Source organism: Sphaeramia orbicularis, chromosome 15, assembly GCF_902148855.1.
Source record: "Sphaeramia orbicularis chromosome 15, fSphaOr1.1, whole genome shotgun sequence".
In the NCBI taxonomy this organism is placed as follows: Eukaryota; Metazoa; Chordata; class Actinopteri; order Kurtiformes; family Apogonidae; genus Sphaeramia; species Sphaeramia orbicularis.
Window position 1 is genome coordinate 42,121,686 of NC_043971.1, and position 19,452 is coordinate 42,141,137.

General features: G+C 40.2%; 1 protein-coding gene across 2 annotated transcripts in view; it reads left to right on the plus strand.

Annotated features, from left to right (window-relative positions):
• The window catches only part of zmiz1a (zinc finger, MIZ-type containing 1a), a 150,200-nt gene that overhangs the window by 29,098 nt on the left and 101,650 nt on the right, over positions 1 to 19,452 (plus strand). For both annotated transcript variants that reach the window (XM_030155484.1, XM_030155486.1), the window contains exon 2: positions 8,840 to 8,964. The gene's annotated coding sequence lies outside the window, so the exon portion shown is untranslated. The remainder of the gene's footprint in view (positions 1 to 8,839; positions 8,965 to 19,452) is intronic.

The following is a 19,452-nucleotide window of genomic DNA, read 5'->3' on the forward strand; positions in this document are numbered from 1 at the left end:
GTGTGACTTTAGCCTCTTTGTCAGGCTGTTTCTGCCTGCTCATGGCGTACAGTATGTGCAGCTGATAATAGACAGACCTCACTCTGTGCTTTCTGATCCCAGCACTGGACTCTGGTCGCTGACTCACTCATGAAGTCATCAAGAAAAAAAAAACAGGACTGAAGAAGACTGTTTTGCTTTTTTTTTTCTTTTTCCTAACTCGCCACAGCAGATGGTTATTTTTGAAATGAAGTGCTTGTCCCTTCTTTACTTCACCCCTCTTGGTTGTGTGTTTAAGTGTTCTTACCTATAATTAGCACCGGTGTTTTCACAGCACCGGTCACCGTCTGGAAAGGATACTGCTGAGTGATTTTCATGTCCGTCAGAGCCATGTTAGTGAACACTTCCGTGAGTCATAATGAAGAGGTGCTCACAGGCACAGAGGACGTCACTGATGACATTTGTTGCAGATATGAGTCAGATTTTCTTCATTTTTGTTTTACTCCCTATTTTTTTTTTAAACAAACTCTGTGTGATACATTTCACTCAGCGCTTCTAATACCAGCTGTATCAGCATCAGCTCACTGATCCCCGCTGACGATGACCAAAGAGTAAAAAGTGCTCCGTGGTGACGCGCTATGTGAAACGCGCAGTGAAGGGAGAGCTGTGTAGAAGCAATGCAGGAGTGAAGTCACAGGATGAAATGAAAGAAGATAAGAGCAGGAGGCGACAGCAGCAGGAGGAGCTAAAAGTCTGACAGTTTACAATCCGGAGATAGACAAAGACTGGAATAATCACAGTTGTTGTTATTTCAGACCATGAAGTATTTATCAGTTGTAGAAAAATTTAATTCTGTACTCTGAATCCCTGTGTTTATAAAGCGATTGTGCACAAACTCATTCAAAATTATTCTTTGTCCAAGAGGAATGACAACTTAATCAACTGTCCAAAGTCTGTATGAGACACAGACATATAGGAGCTGATCTAGTAACTGAAAAGCTCAACATAAACAAAGATTTTCTGTGCATAAACAGGTTTGTTCTTTGAATTTGTTCTTTGAATAAATCCTGACAACACCAGCCAGTCTCATTATATCTTAATCTAAAAAAAGCTCAACATTTACGCTTCTGCTCAAAGCTCTCAGTAAATCAGCTGTTCCATTAGGGGCCAACCAGGTGTTTCCCACCATGCATTGGGTTTTTGCATTCGCTGGACAACAACTGTGGCATCTGAGTCCAACAACTGTGACAACCTTGATCTGGGTGAACAAGTGAGGTGAACAAGTTGGAGTTGAACTGAATAGAGCTGAAATGATTAATTGATAAATTAACTTGAATCAATGAAAAAAAAATTGATATTGATTTTACTGAATTGAAGCTTCATGTCCTTAAGTTTGCTGCCAATTAGAAACCTGGTTCCACTGTCACGTTTCAGACACTTACTGTGATGCACATGATGCAGGGATTGCCACATGGTTGTATGTTAGTTCTGTCTTAAGTTGTTAGTAAGTTAATAAGTTATATACAGATGTGTTGAAGACTGCAGTGCACATATTGTTTGTAGATCTCCTTTTTTTTATTGTTATATATTTCTATTTACCTATGGACCTTTTATATATATAATTTTTTTCTGTTATTGTTATTTCTATGTAGATTTTTTAAAATATGCTTTGTCGTTTCACATTTTGACTTTTTTTTCACCTATTCAATTCAGTCATTTAATCGAATCCAAATGAAGAAAATAATTGATAGATTAATTGATTGCATAAATGATCTATAGCTACAGCTCTAAAGTTGAACTGTTTTTTAAATTGTGATCAAATGTGGATAACTTTGACAGAGCTCCGGTGCTCACTGAGGGACGGGAACGTCCTAAATAGTCCCATGTAGAGGACAGATCTCCCCTCAGGGAATGTTTCTTAATTTACCAAACCTGCACTTTTGTCATAAAAGTTCAGTGTGCTTGTCAAAAGTACTGTTATTTACACTGTCTTAGCAATTTTCCATCTGTTTTTGAAATGTAAACCACACAAGCAAAGTGAAGTGTCATTTTTTCCAAATCATTTCTCTTTACCTTTTAACTTCAACACTGAATTGATGCAGCTGCCACAACCTGATGAGGAGTGTGGTTGGATTGATAGATGAGAGCAACATGGGCGATTATGTTTTAAGTTTGTCAGTAAAGGCGATAACAAAAAACAAAGGTGTGTACAAAGCAGCGTTGTGATTAAAAGTGATGAATTCCTCTGCCTCACCAGAAGTGTAGAGCTGTCGGATAGCAGAAAATGAAAGATGAGTCAGTGATGTTTGATCAGTTGTTTTCAACACAAGATACTATACACAATGATTTAGCCTCACTGAATCTGCTTGTTTCAATCCTCATATAGATGTGAAGTTGGCATTCAGAGCTTTTCCTGACTCGAAATGAGATGGAGGTGCCCTTTAACTGGCTCAGGTTTTCAATGGCATTTAGGTTTTCTAATAATTGCAACGCATAGCTGAAGAAAATTAAAGTTATCAACAATATGGTAACTACTTTTACTGTTCCTTTATCAAACAATTTCACCAAGTAAATGAAAATCAAGGAATATGTGACAATGTTGCTGTGATCACAGATTTATTGATCTTACTATCCACTCAGCTACAGGCACAAAAATGTGTTGGAAGTCTGAAAGAAAAAAAAAAAGACCTGGATGGTAAACCTTAAGAAGTTGACAAATGTACAGATAAGTGTTTTTTGTTTGTTTGTTTGTTTGTTTTTTAACAGAGACCCATCAAAGTTTGTCAAAATCTGGATTTGACACAAAATTTGGATGGAAGTAGCCACCTGGAAAACACCCTGCCACTGATGTATATTTTTTTTATGTTACTCTTGAACACATTCCAAAAAACATGTTTTGTTCCTTTTAATCATAAAAAACAAAACAAAAAAACCCAAAAATATTACATAACAGATGTGTAGTGATTTCCCAAGACGACAGATATCAAAGAGTGAAAGAAGATATTTGGTTATCTGTAGTGTATATGCTTCACAGAACGACCATTTAACCATCCTGAACGTTAGGAAAGGCAGGGCTGGGCCAGAGGGCAGCTGGGTAATTTACAGCGTTTGTCAGGTCACACAGGTGAGAGTCGTCTCTTTACCTCCCTCTGTTTAGGTCCTTCCAGCAGGTGTGTTTTCTCTCCCATGTCTGATTGCTCTCCACTGCCACCGCCCTCTCAGTCCTCTCACCCTCCCACTGGCTCAGCTAGCCAGGACAGGCCTTCTCCCACTCCAAAACCATGATTGCATTCTTGAGCTATTCCTCCCCCTCCTTCAGAACAAGAGCTCTCCTCGTCTCTCTCCCTTTCAAGTAGAGGCTGCCGGCCGTGTTTCCCCTTTGAAGATATAATCTTGGAAAACACAGAGACATCTCCGGGATTATCTTAAATGTCTTCAGTATGTCAACAGCCTGGCCCTGTTGCAGAGCAGCGCTGGCTGTTTAAGGGTCGGCTGTGATGACAGCCAAGGAAAATGCTGCACCGCAGAGGTAATCACAGGGTCAACACCGCCGATTCCATTCAGGCCAAACTCCCACTGTTAGAGCAGGATGATAACAGACACAATGAAATGATGTATTTCCCCATGTGGCAAGGCTGTGTTTACAATCAGAGGTAATAGCAGGCAGCGGAGCTCTGGAGAACAGGCAGTGTTGGTAGGTGAGGTTCATTTATGTCATGGTATTTTGGAAAAATGTTATGAAAATCACATCGGTGCAACCTCGTAACGAAGTATCCCCAAGTATTCACAAGAGGGAGAGTTACTACAAACCAAATTAAAGGCACATAAGTGGGCGCTCCTTGAAAAAGATCTTGACTTTGTAATCATATCGGATGTTATCGGGAGGAGATTTTAGGAAGGGTAAGTGCTCGGAAACTAAATCACAGCGAGGTTGTCTAGGGAACACGTTGTTATCATAATTACCTGCTGAGTGATGACTGCAGAATCGGTGTTGATGTTGACGCCGGGCTGCCCTCTCCTCTCTCCAAGACTGTCTTGTGTGGGCTGCTGCCTGCTGTAACATCCCTTTGTGCTCTCCGCGCTGTGTTTTTCTTTTTCAGTTTTTTTTTTTTTGTTCCTCTCTCCCTCTTCAGCCAGGAACAGACTGCAGGCCAAAAACACAAATATTGTTTTGGTAAGATCTGGCTCACAGATTCTGGGATGGACTTGCGTCAGTCGCTGTGCATCGGTACGTGCGGGCGCTGGCGGACTCCGGGGCCGGGGCCAACCGGAGACCTCATCTTCTCCGTTTCAAACAACAGCTCGCTCCTGCTGGCGCACAGGGGCCCGCCTGCATGGGGTTTTATTACAAATGGTGTGTTTGAATGAAACGCAGCCTCCTCACTGTTGGCATTTAAACAGGAGGAAATAACAGATGATGATATCAGAGCAGGAGAGAGTGAAGGAGAGGGAGAGACCACTCAAGCAGGAGAAACATTTGACCTGTTTGTTTTGGGAAAATGGTATTCCTGTGCTAATTTCCTCCTGATAAGTATCTGACAGCTCATAGTAAAGTGTTTTATCTTGGCTAGAGGGAAATGGCTTCTCTCGCTTCCAGTGCCAATCGATTCCAAAGACACCGCAGCTTTAAATTGCGTTCTCTGGTTTTAAAGTTCTTCTATTTGCATAGAGGTAATCAATTACATATATTAGCCTGCTGCTTTTAGCTACGGCATTTCTCCTTTCCCTCCCTCCTCCTCCTCCTCCTCACCTCATCCAGACACTGCTGCAGATTCTCGCTCTTCCCTCCTTCAGCCTAACATCATTGACTGCTGTTTGCTGTGTTGGGGGGCATTGATTTTTACTGCTCTCCCTCTCTCTCTGGTTTAACAGTTGATGAGTTGTGTTAAGATGCCCAGGGACAGCCCTGCCTGTTTTAAGGAGATGAGGTTGGCTTTTATAGCCCCCCTGCTTCCTCGACCTCGGATGATAAGGTGTGTGTGCGCGTCTGTGTGTATGTGTGTGTGTACTGTATATGTGCACACAGGCATGCGAAGTGAATCTTTTGTATGAGCACAGCAGCCGCTTGAGACTAGGATTCCCACCAGGAAGCTAAAGTAAACGTAGTGGTGTTAAGGGCTTTTAACAGGCAAACTCGGGCTTTGTCATGGGCGGCATTTGAATCACTTAAATGACTTTGCGCAGAAAATTGGTTTATCTGAGTCAATGAACAACCACATCATCAGATACGATTACCAGGATTGAAGTGTTAAGAGAGTAACGCCAAGTGAGATTACTGAAACACAAGGAGACTGGATCTGGGGAGTCGACACCGAGTTTAGATTCAAAGGTGACAGAAGTTTTACTCCCTGGGAGGCACCTATAAACCCCCCACACAGCAAAGACACACAGACACACTCAAAAGTCATGGATACAGACACAAACCTCATTTAACACGATTAGTTTCTTTGAGGGTTTTACTGCAGCCTCTTATATCCGGGATGAAAGAGTTCGTACTCCTGACAGAGACAGAGCTGGAGACTGCAGAAGCTATGAACCACTCAGCTTTTGACTGCAATATTCACCACATTATTAAGGAACACATTTCTTTATGCTGTGTTGCTCTCAACACCATCTGTAGTGTGCCGCTCAAGTGGTAGCAATTTTCTTGTAGTCTCGTGTCTCTCGTGCAGTATTACAAGTGAAACTCGATTGCAGATCCCCGCTTGGTGTTCTAGTGCATTTAGTTTCTTATAAACGTTTGCATTCTTCAGTGATTGCTCCCTGGCAGTTTCCAATATGCAGAAATGCACTACCATGTCAGTATTTAGCTCATTCCTCAGCTCTTTGGCATCAAAGCATGATATCATTTTAGTATGTGAGCGGGAAAAAGCCCCCCCACACACACACACCACCACCACCACCACACTCACACTGGAATAAAATCTTATCTTGCTTGTAATAAAACCATGCTGGTCTTTTACCAACCTCAAGAAAGCTCAACACGCTGCAGCCTCCTCTTGTGGGTGTTAAATGGTCTTACCTTGAAATAATTTGTAACTCAATAAAAGTATAATTATTTAATTTTCAGAACTGAATGTATGACCAGCTTAATAATGTGATATTATAATCTTTTTTCTTAAAGCCCATCACCTTACTGCGCACACATTTTAAGAGGTTCCATTGGTGCGTGTTATAGCTCGGTAATATCAACCTAATAGGCTTACCTGTCAGCGCTGAATGGGACATAGACCCTGTAAATCACATTTGTCTGCGACACCTGCTCAGCTCCCCGTGTATTTATGGGTTTCTCCTCCGCCCTGTCCTCTTCTTTTTGGCCTCAGTCCAAAATCAACCCCTCTTCCCACAGTATGCGCTGACCCCCCTTCTTTTCATGGATTAAATGAATGAGCAGGTGTTAAGAAAAATGGGGGGCCCCACCACTGCCCCCCCCCCCCTCCCCTCCCCTCCTCCTGGGCTCCTCCATCTGTTTATTGTCTTTTAAGATGTTGGTGTTAAGAGATATTAAACCTAAATATAGAATTCAGATTTTTAACCCTGTTTATGAGAGAAATGAGCATCTTTATTTTACCCTAAGATGACTTGTTGCTCTGGTTAAAAGTGCACTTGAAGACTATTGGCACGTTTTGGAAAATTGGTGACATGAGCAGCTCAAATGAAAAAATGGAGAAAATAAGAATGTGGTGCATTTGGTCCATGAGTTGTAAGGACTGCTACTAACACTCACCTTTTATAAACTTCACCTGAAATTCTTTATTACTGGAAAATGATAGAATTATGGTTAAGTTCAACACCACAACATGGGTGGTAGTAAGTAGATAAAGAAATATGACATTACAAAATGTTAAGCTAGCTTACATTTGAAGAAGCGTTTAAAATGCCAACACTAGTTAAAACAGTCAAAGAAAATATGAAAATTTTCAAATTTTCTTTTGACTGTTAAACTAATGGCATCAATAATTCAGTGTTTGTAGCTAGATTGTTAATGAGTGTGTTTACATGTCACAGTTGTCATAATTATAACCTGTATAGTGTTACATACTGTATATATTCACATTTAACGATAAACTTCTTTTGCTACTTTTCACAACTCTTCCTACTTAGTAGTTAGCAGTAGTTTGAAATAGTGTGATACATGTGAAATGGTAACACTCAAGTTGTGTGAATTATTCAAGGGGAAAACTACCATGGCGAGAAATACTCACCTGGTAGCATAAATAAGCTAATGGCAACAATTATCTAATATTGTATAATATGCCCAGCCTACTAGCCAGCTACTTAATGTTTCATATAGGAATGCTTTATTGTATTTTATATGTAACAGTTATCATAGTTATGTACTTTATGGTGTTATGGCATATATATTTTGTGTTAACATTTGCAAGAAGCAAAACTTTTTGTAGTTGGCAGTTTGGCTGTTTTTTGTACATATTTAGCAGTAGAGTTCCTATGAAAATAATGATACCAGCTAATAAACAATGAATATACATATTCTTTTTATGTTTGTGTGTTATTCAAGGTGAAACAACCTTAGCTTTTACTACGTGAACCTCCAGCATAACTAAGCAAATGGCAACAATAATTCAGTATTGTATTTTATGATCTACAACGTACTCTGCTAATTATTGCATTATTTGTCACAATCATCACAGTTACTGTAGTGCTGCAATATAAACTTTGTGTTAACATTTAGAAGCTAAAAATACTTTGCAGTATTTATCATAACTCTTCCCCACTTAGTAGTGTTCTCAGTGTTTTTGGTAAGTTAGTGGTAGAGTTACTGTACTTTATTTTCTTTGTATTATTTAAGAGGACGCAATCATGGCTTGGAATACCTGGCATGTTGGTATAACATAATATTAGCATTAATGCTATATTGCTGTCAGCAAGCCACCAAATTAATATATTCTTTACTGTTATCAGACAGCTGTGTTAGTTTACAATTAGCAATTAGCTGAAATTGCTGGGTGATTTTCACTGTACCATTTTGTAGTTTGCAGTGCAGTTAGTGTTTTTAGTTGGTTACTTGAAGAGTTAACAATAGCTTCGCCACCCTTCCTCAGCTCATCACCTTTTCCTAAGTTGCCTCAGTAGCCCACAAACCAGTAGGCAGCATCTTGGTGACTTCCACTTTTATATACTCTGTGTGTTATTTTACCGTATAGAAAGTACTTTAAAGGGTTGTTTTCATGTATTTTTGCAATACGTCTTTAATGGGAGATGTCACATTCATGGCAGTAACAGTTTCCAGAATTAAGTGTGTTCTAGGTTTAACTTTGTGAATGGTAGTGCACTGGCTTATCCCATTACCTCTGTGTGTATGTGTGTGTGTGTGTGTGTGTGTGTGTGTGTGTACTGGGCCTATACTGGATTGGCTGGATTTGTGTCAGCCTGCAAAAAGGGCTGCAGCGAAGCAGTGAGGGGAGACTAAAAGAGGTGTATTAAAGCAGTGAGACTCACAGCTCTGTGTGTAATGGACTCAGGATGAGGGCTGACCAAGCGCAGGGCTGCTGATAACCTTTAGGAAGGACATTGTTCCTGTGCAGTGGGGGTAGGGTCTGATTGGGGTGGAAGTGGTGGTAGTGGCGGTGGTGGTGTTGGTATACAGGACTGCTGCAGTATACAGGCACAGCAGTGTGATGGGTGGTGCAGTTGTTCATTGGTTCATTGGCTCTCAGGCAGGGTTAGGAGGTAGAGTAAATGGGGCAGTATAGCAAACTCCCTCATGGCTTCCTGCATACATTTTTCAACACCGGTGTGTATTTCTGTGTGATACATTTGTCCTCTGTCTGAACCTAGTTCTCTTGGCCATCCATTAAAAGAAATTTAACCGGCTTTTTTCCCTCTGTCTTCCCCTCAGACCACCACTTAAGGAGGGGTCAGCAAGGGACCGAGCGTGAGGAATACATGAAGGGCGGGGTGGGGGAGGGGGCAGCGACCTTAACAGCAGCAGCAGCCGCACCGCAGAGGTCAAAGTTCACACAGGTAAACAGATTTTTGTTTTAATCCACAGCTCAGTGATTGTGCACACATCTTTGGCTTAGTTTTTTTTTTTTTTTCTTTTTTAATGGAGCAGACTTGGCACGCAAAGGCAAACTGAGGCAGTTAATGTGGCTGGTTTTGATTGGACCCTCCCGGGCTGGCGACCGGGGAGGAACTGGGAACTGAGCAGTCTGCAGCTGCTGTTTATGAGGAGCTGTGCAGGATCCTGTTTGGCTTTGTTTAACAAAAAAAAAAAAAAAAAAAAAAAAAGCCAGTCCCAACCGAGAGGCTTGTGGCCAGTGTCAGTACTTGGAGAATAGAATACAGCCACCATGCTTTGATTAAAGAGGCATTTATTTCCAAAAAAGTGTTTTTTGTAGATTTTACACTTGGCAGATACAAGATTGGTGTACTGAGCAAAACACCGTTAACATTTCTCATGAAAATAAGGGAATGTCAATTTAGTACAGAGTTTTTCAACTTCATTAAAATCTTACTCTTGTTCATTTTCTGCGAACCACAGATAATTTGAAAGTTTATGAACCAAAAATGTGTTTCATATCTACATTTCTTCATAAATATATCAGTATTGTTTGTGTGGTTTGATCTCTCACTGTGCCTTTGGACCACATGTATTAGAAATAATATGCATGTGTAACTACTTATTGGTTGTCATTGTTAGATTTAGGTACTAATGGCACTTGGTCATTGTCAGAGAAATATTCCAGGGTTTGGTATAATACAGAACAGTTTTGAAAGATGACTTTTCAGTATTTTAACCAAGTCATGATATTTCTTTTTTGCTCAAACTAAATACCTGCAGGGGTGAGGAAACAATAAAATATGTTGGATATTGATTTTATTCACAGGGCAATGGAATGTGTGCAGCATTATGTTCAGAGCAAGACGTGATTGGATGTAGTTATATAGGAGTGTAATTCCTATGAAACTGGGACAAGGATTGGTGAACACAGTAAAGCCATGTTCGTGCGATAACGTAGATTTCATGTCGGTCTGGGTGATCTGACTAAAAGATCCAATGATGAGCTTTTTAGATAAGTTTAGATTCGACTTTATTGTCATTACACATGTACAGGTACAAGGTAACGAAATGCAGTTTAGCATCTAACCACAAGTGCAATCGGTAGACGGTATGTACATAATATACAGTACAGGATCGATTTTGGAGTGCTATAAATATACTATATGGATTGTTATATAAAGAGTAATAAACATTACAGTATACAGTATTGAAGTGGTAGAGACATAATGTATGGATTATGGACATATTTTACAGGTGGATATACAAGTGGGATAATATATAGAGGTGATATTAACATGCTATAGGGGCTGGCCAAGCGGTACCAAATGGACAGCCTTACTACTTTTTTGTTTGACTTTCACAGCTATTTATGGTAGAAAGATGAATGATACCTCATTTTGCAGGGAATAATGAGCACTTTTAGATGTGTGATTGAAAAAAATGTTTTAACCCAATTTTCTGGCTTAAAAATAGTAAAAACCCCTCGGTAACGGATGGACAGAAAATTAACATCTGTTTTTGATCACTTTATAAAACCTGCCTTAACCCTTTCATGCATAGTGGTCACTACAGTGGACAGCTATTCTACAGCTGTTTTCTTGTATATTCATGGGTTTAGTTGTTTTAGTTCCATATCAGCCAACCCAGTGGACGCTTATGCATCATCTCATAAACTGCAATTCATACCATTACTGTAACTTTGCTGTTCTTGATTGGTTCTAGAATGAAAATCAATTGTTAATTGTTATTTTTTGCATATTATCTCCATGAAGTGAGTAATAACTAGTATTAGAATATGTTAAAATGTGAGAAAACATTAGATTAGCTGCATTAAACATGGTTTCATTTCACTGTTTTCATATCACTTTATCATATTGGATTTTAAATACATGTTTCTTTGCTTCAAGAATAAAATTCATAGTGTAGCTGAGTGGACATTTTTGTAAATCTATGAAAAAAAACCCCTCAATCTCATTGGTTTTTTCATACCTAAGGAAGAATTAAAACACTCAAAAAAACAAACAAACAAAAAAAACAAAACAACTAAGGTTCTCATAATTCATGCATGAAAGGGTTGAAGTGCAATTCCAATTTTCATAAAACTGTAAAATCTTTACTGTTGGACCTCTAGGGTGTCTATTTTGCAAAACAGCAAACATTTTGTATTTTTTTAATATAAAAGGGCATAAAATAGCAAGAGTTTTGCTAAGTGTTTCTGTAACGGATGGACAAGGGAGAATAATTACAAGTTTCAATTGTTTTTTTAGCATGTGTATTAGTTTATACACGGCATATATAGTATCTACAAAGACAAATACCTCAATAAACTAATGTAATACATTTTAGCATATATTTATCTCACTTTATTAGATATTTGTAACCACTGTAAAAAGCGTAGCAAAAGGTTTTTAAATTGACCTTACAACTTATGATAAGTATAGTATAGGTCCAATAAAAGAGGATCGGACAAATAATGCAAACATAAATATAATGCCATCTAAGTATTTTTAAAAGATTTTTCTGAAAAATAAAACTTGTGCTGGACACTAGAAGTAATGTACTTTCAAAATATATAAGTCTTCAAAAGGTGATTTTAAATGTATTTTTTGATTTGGATGTTAATCTTCCCTTGGCCAGCCCCTATACAATTAAATACTTTGAGCATATTATACAAGTGGATGACAGACATATGGGTTTTTGAGGCAAAAATCACGATCCACAATCTGAATCACAGTTTTCTCCCCTCATATAAAATGTAGGCGAGTTAACACCAGACTTTGGTCTAGTTTTCTCTGGTTTCTGGAGGCGAAGACTGGGAATGATGGCTCTGTACTGTTGTATCTGATGAGAAACTTTAGTTTTTGCATCATTTTGGGCTGAAATGATTAAATATTGACATCTAGATGAAGTAAACACCAGCTCGGTTTTTCCTGTACATAGAGCTCGAATGTTTCCATGAGTTATCTAGATTGCAGTCTAATTTGTTGGAGTTTTGTGTGCAGTGCAAATCACACTCACTGTACATTGGAGCTCAGACATCAGCTGTCTGACTACTGACTTTGCTCTAGCTTGTTGCCATTATTTCTGAAATGGAAGCAAAACAACACACGACACAAACTCTGCAGGTTCTAGACTAAAACTGAACACCTTGTATGGACAGATGCTAAAGTATTGCTGTAAGTGCACTTAAACCTGTATTAATGACATAAAAAGTTTAGTTCAACACCTACGTGCAACACCTTGCAAAATACCAAAATTACACTGATAAACTAATGATAATAGCTGTAATTTATTTTTTAGGACATGATCTGTGCAGCACCTCTGAAAAGTAGATCACATGTCAGATTAAGATCATGAAATTGCCCACCACTAGTTTCTTGTTCTCTTCAATTTTTGTCGATCCATTATAGTTTTTTTTATACTTAGAATTTTTTTTTCTGGCCTTTTGGTAGAAAAGACATTATCTAGTAAACCTCGAGTGGAGCAAATCTCTGCATCTCTTTCACAGCTCTGCCACCTAGCTCGGATTTGACGCTCTCTTTTGCCGTTCCTGCAGTCCTCTTTTTCGCTACCACGGATTAAGAACGACGATGGGGGTTTGGGTGGTGGGTGGAAGCACATCCATGAAGCAAATAAATAATAAAGTACCAGTTAATCTTCCTTAGTGTGTGTTTGTGTGTGTGTGTGTGTGTGTGTGTGTGTGTGTAAACGCTGAGCAATGCCACCGCCTGGGGAACATCTGCCTCACACACAAATACACACACATTTATACAGACAGGCCGACACAGATACTGTAACACATGCGCGACTAGCAGGGATCAGCCAAAGCGCTTAGCATGTGGACGTCAGAGCGCAAAAAGCGACAGGTTTTACACACACACACACACACACACACACACACGCACACACATACCGACCATCAGCAAAGTGACAACTAACGCACAGTAAAGACGAACCAGAGAGATGATGCCAGGCGACAGAACAGAGCAGAGCTGCAAAATGTGAAAGCAGATGCAAAAAGTATAAAAAGAAGAGTTTAACCGATCCTTTCTCACCATAAACATCCTCCTCCTGAATGCATTAACCCATAAAGACCCAGTTCTACTTTCGTGGCAGCTCCCAAATGAGTTTTTCTCTGTAGTTAACCTTTTTTAAGTGATTTATGATCATTTATTATAACATTAGCCTCTGTATTTTGCATTTTTCACTGTAAATCATGTGTTTTTTTATTATTTAATTAAGATATTCATGAAAACTCAGAGTTAATTCAAAGGTGATTATATCAAAACAGAAAAAAACTAAGAAAAAACTTTTACTTTTACTTTTTCAGCAAAGAGATCAATAACTGAACGTAAAAACAAGCATCCCCAACCACTGTCACTGATCCAACTCCATGGGTTTTACTGTTGAATCAGTGTTTTAGAAGATGACAGTGTTTCCTCATTCACTATGGAACGTCCAAATGGGTCATATATGATGACCATGAAAAGATGACAAGCTGAATTTTACTTAAATTATTTACATGTATTGATGGGATTAACGGCTCAACAGATATTAAACATTTTAGTTCAGTATATGCTTTTGGACGCTGGTGGAGGTTTGGGTCTTTATGGGTTAAATATGTCTGTTCTTTCTCGGACATTCACAAAGCGCCAACGGTTGATCAAACAGCTGTGGAACTGAGGCATAGTCTGTCCAGACAGCCAACCAGGATGAGTAATGTACAGCTCCTCAGGCTTCATTTGTTTAGAAAGCCTATCATTGCTGCAAACATGTTACAGACTGTCGCCGCTTACAGTGGAGTATTTTTCCTGCGCAGCTTTAATTGGATGCATTTTTAATGTTAGCGGCGCATAGTGTGGCCACTGTTGACACCGAACACTGCAGTCGTTGTGAGGTGATGGAGTCGAAATCGAGGAAGGAGGCAGAGTGAGTTTAAGGGTCGGCCGTCTGTCTATGCCTCTGTGCCACATGGCAATCCTAGATAAAGTGAAGGATGTCGGAGCTTCAAGGGATTAGCTCACACCAGGGGAATTAGCATCCCAGCCCCCCCCCTTTTTTTTTATTTCCACGTGTTTCCCTCTCATTTCATGTCTATCTGCCTCCTCCTTCTCTTCCTCTCAAGAGCAACATTTGTCTGAGGAAAAATGTGTTCATGTGATGCATTTAAGTGCAGAGCAAACAAGACCTTCTGTGTTATGTACTTTGTGTGTGTTTGCGAGAGACATAGAAGAAGATAGATTAAGAGAGAAAATGTAATCAACACTCTCATTCTCTTAGGAGTTTCACCTCAGGGTGCTGGAGCTTAGCAGACAGGAATGTGTATTTTTATCCCTGATATTCATTGTGGTTATCGTCTTACAGCCGCTTTTTTTTTTTTTTTTTTTTTCACACACACACAAACACAGAAAGCTGGCCTGTTTGTGCACCGCAAGAAGCAGCTCTCAAAAACAAGCAGAGGTATAAAGTGGTAAGAGTGGGAGGATGAGAGAGAACATTGTCTTCTCTTTTCCAGCTTAGGGACAGAGCAGAACAGGTTGTGTGAGGATACTTGCTATCCTTAACAATGTCTAACACTGCCTCAGGGCCACCTGTGCTCCTCTGATGCAGCTCAGAGTTGTGCTGTGCAGAAAAGTTGTAGTACTTGCAGCGCATTCCTCAGCATCAGATGCCATTCCTGGCATTGCAAAGACCGGGGTAACTGTTTGTCTCTGCCGTGTTTTGACACAGCTAATAGCTTAAGATAGATAGACGCCTTAGAATGGTTGTCTTCATGTAGAGACAGGGCTTTCCCCTTTACACTAGTAGGACGTGATAATTACTGTAAGCACCCCTCCATCTAACTGCTTTTATGTGTGTTTTCAATCTGCACGTAGAAAAACCTGTAAGGAAATGCTTGAAATCTGAACATTCTAGGTATATCGCTTGGGAGAAGTGTAGAAGTTGGTATAATTACACTGGAAACAGTGAATAAATGATGGCATCCAGGTATGTGTGGACGGATGGAGAGTCAGCGTTCCCTGAATAAATCCAACAAACAAACAAACTTAAATGTCATATTAGATATATAAAGATCTGCAGAAACAAATATTAGATAAAGGGTCTGAGGAGTTTGAGATAACACTGTGTAAGTAAGAGACGTCGGATTTGTCTCATCAGCAGCTCATAAGGAAAAGCTAATGCAAGGATGGTGTTTTTCTGTATATCTATCACAGGTTACATAGGTTATTATATGAAAATCATGATGTTGATAAACCAGCTCTTACCATTTTAACAGTAGGTCATGAAAACAGTATTTTTTCTAGTAGATTTTCTGAAAATTCTGTTACAGTGGGCTCTACATTTAGATGGAAACCTCACTAGTATCACTTTGGATCCTTTTTTTTTTTTTTTCAAAGTGTCAGTTAACTTTATCATTTTTGTGAGGAGGGTATTAGAGTTTATATATTAGAATATTGCGACATTAAGCTCAATTCTAAAAAAAAACCCCCCAGATTTTAAATGAAGTCTATATGGAAAGACTTGTGGCTGGCGGTTCATTTTGTCTTACATACTAGTTTTGTAATCTATTTTGAGCTTTTTGACTGAGCTTTTGTTACCCAGGTTGTGTATTCTTTCACTTTTATTTCATAAAAAGTGCATCAAAGTGCAGTACATTGAATCACAACCAAGGTTGGTGATTGTTGCCAATGCACGACCCTGATGTTTGTACAGTAGTTCTGTTTATCGTCTAATATGGAAGTAGTGACATTATAGTTAATTGTGTGCTGGGAAAGTCTGCATTTGCTAAAAGGAAGTTAGATTTTATGCAGAGTGACAGCCAGACAAGCAAACCCCCAGATTTGCCAAACCTATTTGTAAGAAAATTGGAGCCTAAATGAGAGGTGAGATTTGTGGCCAGACTGACGTTGTAAATGTCTTGCCGTGTGGATAATCTTAAAGGACTGGGCTAGTTTTATGTGTAATGAGAGCAGTGTTATCATAACCTTTGGAAATGATCGACTGAACAATTAAAATAAGACCCCATTTGTAATAAAGCAAATTTTCCCCTTAAAACGTCTCCAAATGTTGATCTAATCTGAAATGACATCACCGCACTAGGCCGCCATCTTTATGCACTCGGTCGGCCCATGATGTTATCCATCACCGGGTCTCTCTTTCTGGCGTCGTCAATTACCCAGAGGAAAACAACATTAGAGGCCTGAATGGGACACGGAGCCGTGGCAGGCCTGACATGGCTGTGTTATATGATTACACAACCTGTTGGCTGTCCGCCTGTCAAGTGTCTCCTGGCTCTGATGAATGACTGTAATATGCCGCGCATCACAACACGCCACGCCACACACTCATTAATGGCTACTCATAATGCCTGGGACGTTCCTCCAATGCTGTGGCACAATTCACACAGACACAGTGAGAGAGAGAGAGAGGGAGAGAGATGGGAAAAAAATCACAAGAGAGAGACAGGAGAGGGGGTGGTGGTTGTAGTGTGAGCGGGAGAGTGAGAAATGGCGTTCATGAATACTCAAACCTTGTTTCTGTGTCGCCATTCAGAGCAATAAACAAAGGAAACATGTTCTCATTTGACTAATTTCACAAATGGTGTGGCAAGACGCCAGTGTCACAGTCGCACGTAACTCAATGAGTGATGACAGAAGTAGGATGAGAGGAGGAAGAAAGAAACACTGTAAGAATTATTGTTTTTAAGTGCGACACATATGTTTTTCAATTAGATACGTTCTTGTCCATCTGGGGCCCATTTGCATAGATTATCAGAAATGCGTGCAATGCGGTGTCCCTGCCAGTGTGTGAGAACATTACAATAGAGACGCTCGGAAGAAAAGGAGATTGAATCTGTCAGATGCCATCTGAAGCTTAGCTGATTGCTCTTTCTCTCGGTGAATTGGGAGACTCGCTACCCGCCATCCTCCAAACTACTCGACTCTCTGCTATAACAAACAGATTTGATTCTCATTGAGACACTGCTCCGAGAGGTTTCGAATTAAAAGGGTGAAAATTGTTCTGAATGAGCTATTTTCCACACAGTCAACTGGGCCGACGTTCTTTACTGCCGGCTGTGTGGCAACACAGTGAAGTAGTTTTCTCCAAAGTACAGCGTCCATCGAGAGGTTTCCTGATGATACGTGATCCTACACATCAGTTAAAGGCTATTTATGGCTCTGTCAAGACTTTGGTGTGTAATTTATACGAGGAAACGTCAGTCGCATCGCTTGAGCTCCATTGATAAGCACGCTTTCTCTTGATTTGACAGGTCTGTGCTCCATATACTGCGGCTCGGCTTTGTCTTGTCATATATTCTGCTGTTGCATCACATTAAAGTCAGTATTTTTCTATAAAGAGACACAGATGTTAAGAGATTTTCCATTTCACCTCGCTCAGATGTGCCAGCATTTTCAGACTTGATGCCGCTGAGGAGCCGCGCTGCACCTGCAATATGTGTGTGTGTGTGCAGGGAGAAATCAGTTTGTATATTCCTCTGTCTCTGCACTTGTATTAGTAAATGTGTTTTTTCTCACAGCTTGAGTTTCTCAGTTTGAAATACAACACCTGCAGATGTGTCTTGTAAACTGCAGCCCCCAGCTTCTCTCCGATTCAGAGGGGACCACTGAAACAAAGCAATTAAAGTAGCTCTCTACGTGGGGCGAAGATTTGGTGCATGTGCATGGGCGTGACTACTTGTGCCTGCATATGCGTGATTTTTCCATTGTTTTAAGCCACAAGAATCCTGAAATTGAACCACGGAGCAGAGTCAAAGGACAGCTCCGTGCCAGTCTCAACATTAGCAGTTCTGTCATATTCATGTCTGTTTAAATATGAGGGTCAGAGGTCACTGACAACTTGTTGACACAGAGCAGATTTATGCACACACGCCCATGCAAACACACACATGTAGGCACAGCCCAGGTTTTGGCACGGCACATTGCAGCAGTGGTTTCTTGTTGCTGCTGATCTTTGGGTCCTTCCAGCTCCAGATACCAGAGTTATTCTCTGCTCCGTTCCCTGACCCTCCTAATTGAGAACGGCTGTTGCTGAGAAGGAGAGAGGGGGGGAAAAAAGAGAGAGAGAGCAGATTTTTTGTGTGTGTGAGGAAGCAGGAAAAAGTAAGAACAAAAGAAACAAGCAAATGAAAGGACCAAAGAGCTGGACCTATGCAGGCCAGTTCTGGTCAAGTGCAGGATGGCGGTGTGTTCAACAGTTGGCCTCATGAAAGCCAACCCCTCCTCCTCCTCCTCCTCCTCCTCCTCCTCCTCCTCTGGCCACGAGCCAAACACAGCCGAGCACAATCCCTTAAATGTAGGAGTGGCTTTTCGAAATGGTATATGATAGCAGCAAGGAGGAGGAAAAATAAGACACTATTTGGAGTGCAGAGAGAGAGAGTTGGAAAAGAAAAAAAAAATCAGACCAGAGGGTTGGGAAGAGGAGCGCTAAGCTTAGTGACAGCTGCATGCATGTCGTAGTGGGTGACGGTCTGTCCGTCTGTCAGAGCAGATATTTCTGTCTGTTTAGTGCTGCCTTACTGGCTGCCAGAGACACTCCTCATGTCATCGCTGGGTGCCTGCTGTCACTGGCTAAAAAGGAGAGGGAGTAGAATAAGTGTGTGTGTGTATGTGTGTGTGTGTGTGTGAGAGAGTGAGTGAGAGTGACAGAGAAAGAAACTCGAGCAGCTGTCTTGAAAGCTCCTCCACTCTGTCAGTACATCTTGAATCTGTTTTTCCCCTGATATCTTCTCAGGAAGACAGTATTGCAGTTGAGTTGCGGTGCCCCACAGACAGTCCACACATGGATCTGCTGTTACAGAAGCACCTTTTCAGATGAAATCAGCATGTGGCACATTTCACCTGTTAAGTGTTGACATTATAAATCATCTGCTAGATTTCTCAGGCAGCTTTTCTAAGAAATTGCAATGCATGTTGTGACTGTTTAAGGTGTTTTCTTGCAGTAAAAAGGGAGGACTAAGGTGAAATTGCAAAGAATTGTTTAGATTTTTTTCTTTCCTTTTAAATCAATGGCAAGTTTTTCCAGTCAGTGTTTTCAGTAATCGTGCCACATGGAAATATGCTTTATTTATAACGGTAAAACAGAAATTTAAGTAAAAAAACAGGAAGCACAACACTATGAGATTTACACCGGGCATTGATAGATTTCAATAACAATAGCACACCTTGCAAACTTTTCAGTACATATCGTTAGCCTCATGGCATAATTGCATAAGTCATATTTTTGGCCAAATTGTGATGTCTGCGTAAAATGAACGAGCAGTGATTGGAGAGTAAAGTAACACTGATATCACAACTCGGCCAAAAATATGACTTGGGCAATTATGCCATGAGGCTAACAATATGACAAAATATAAATACTAGAGGAAATAGTAAATATCTACATCTTCATATCTTCATAACTAGAAACAACAAAGTGATTTTGTGGCT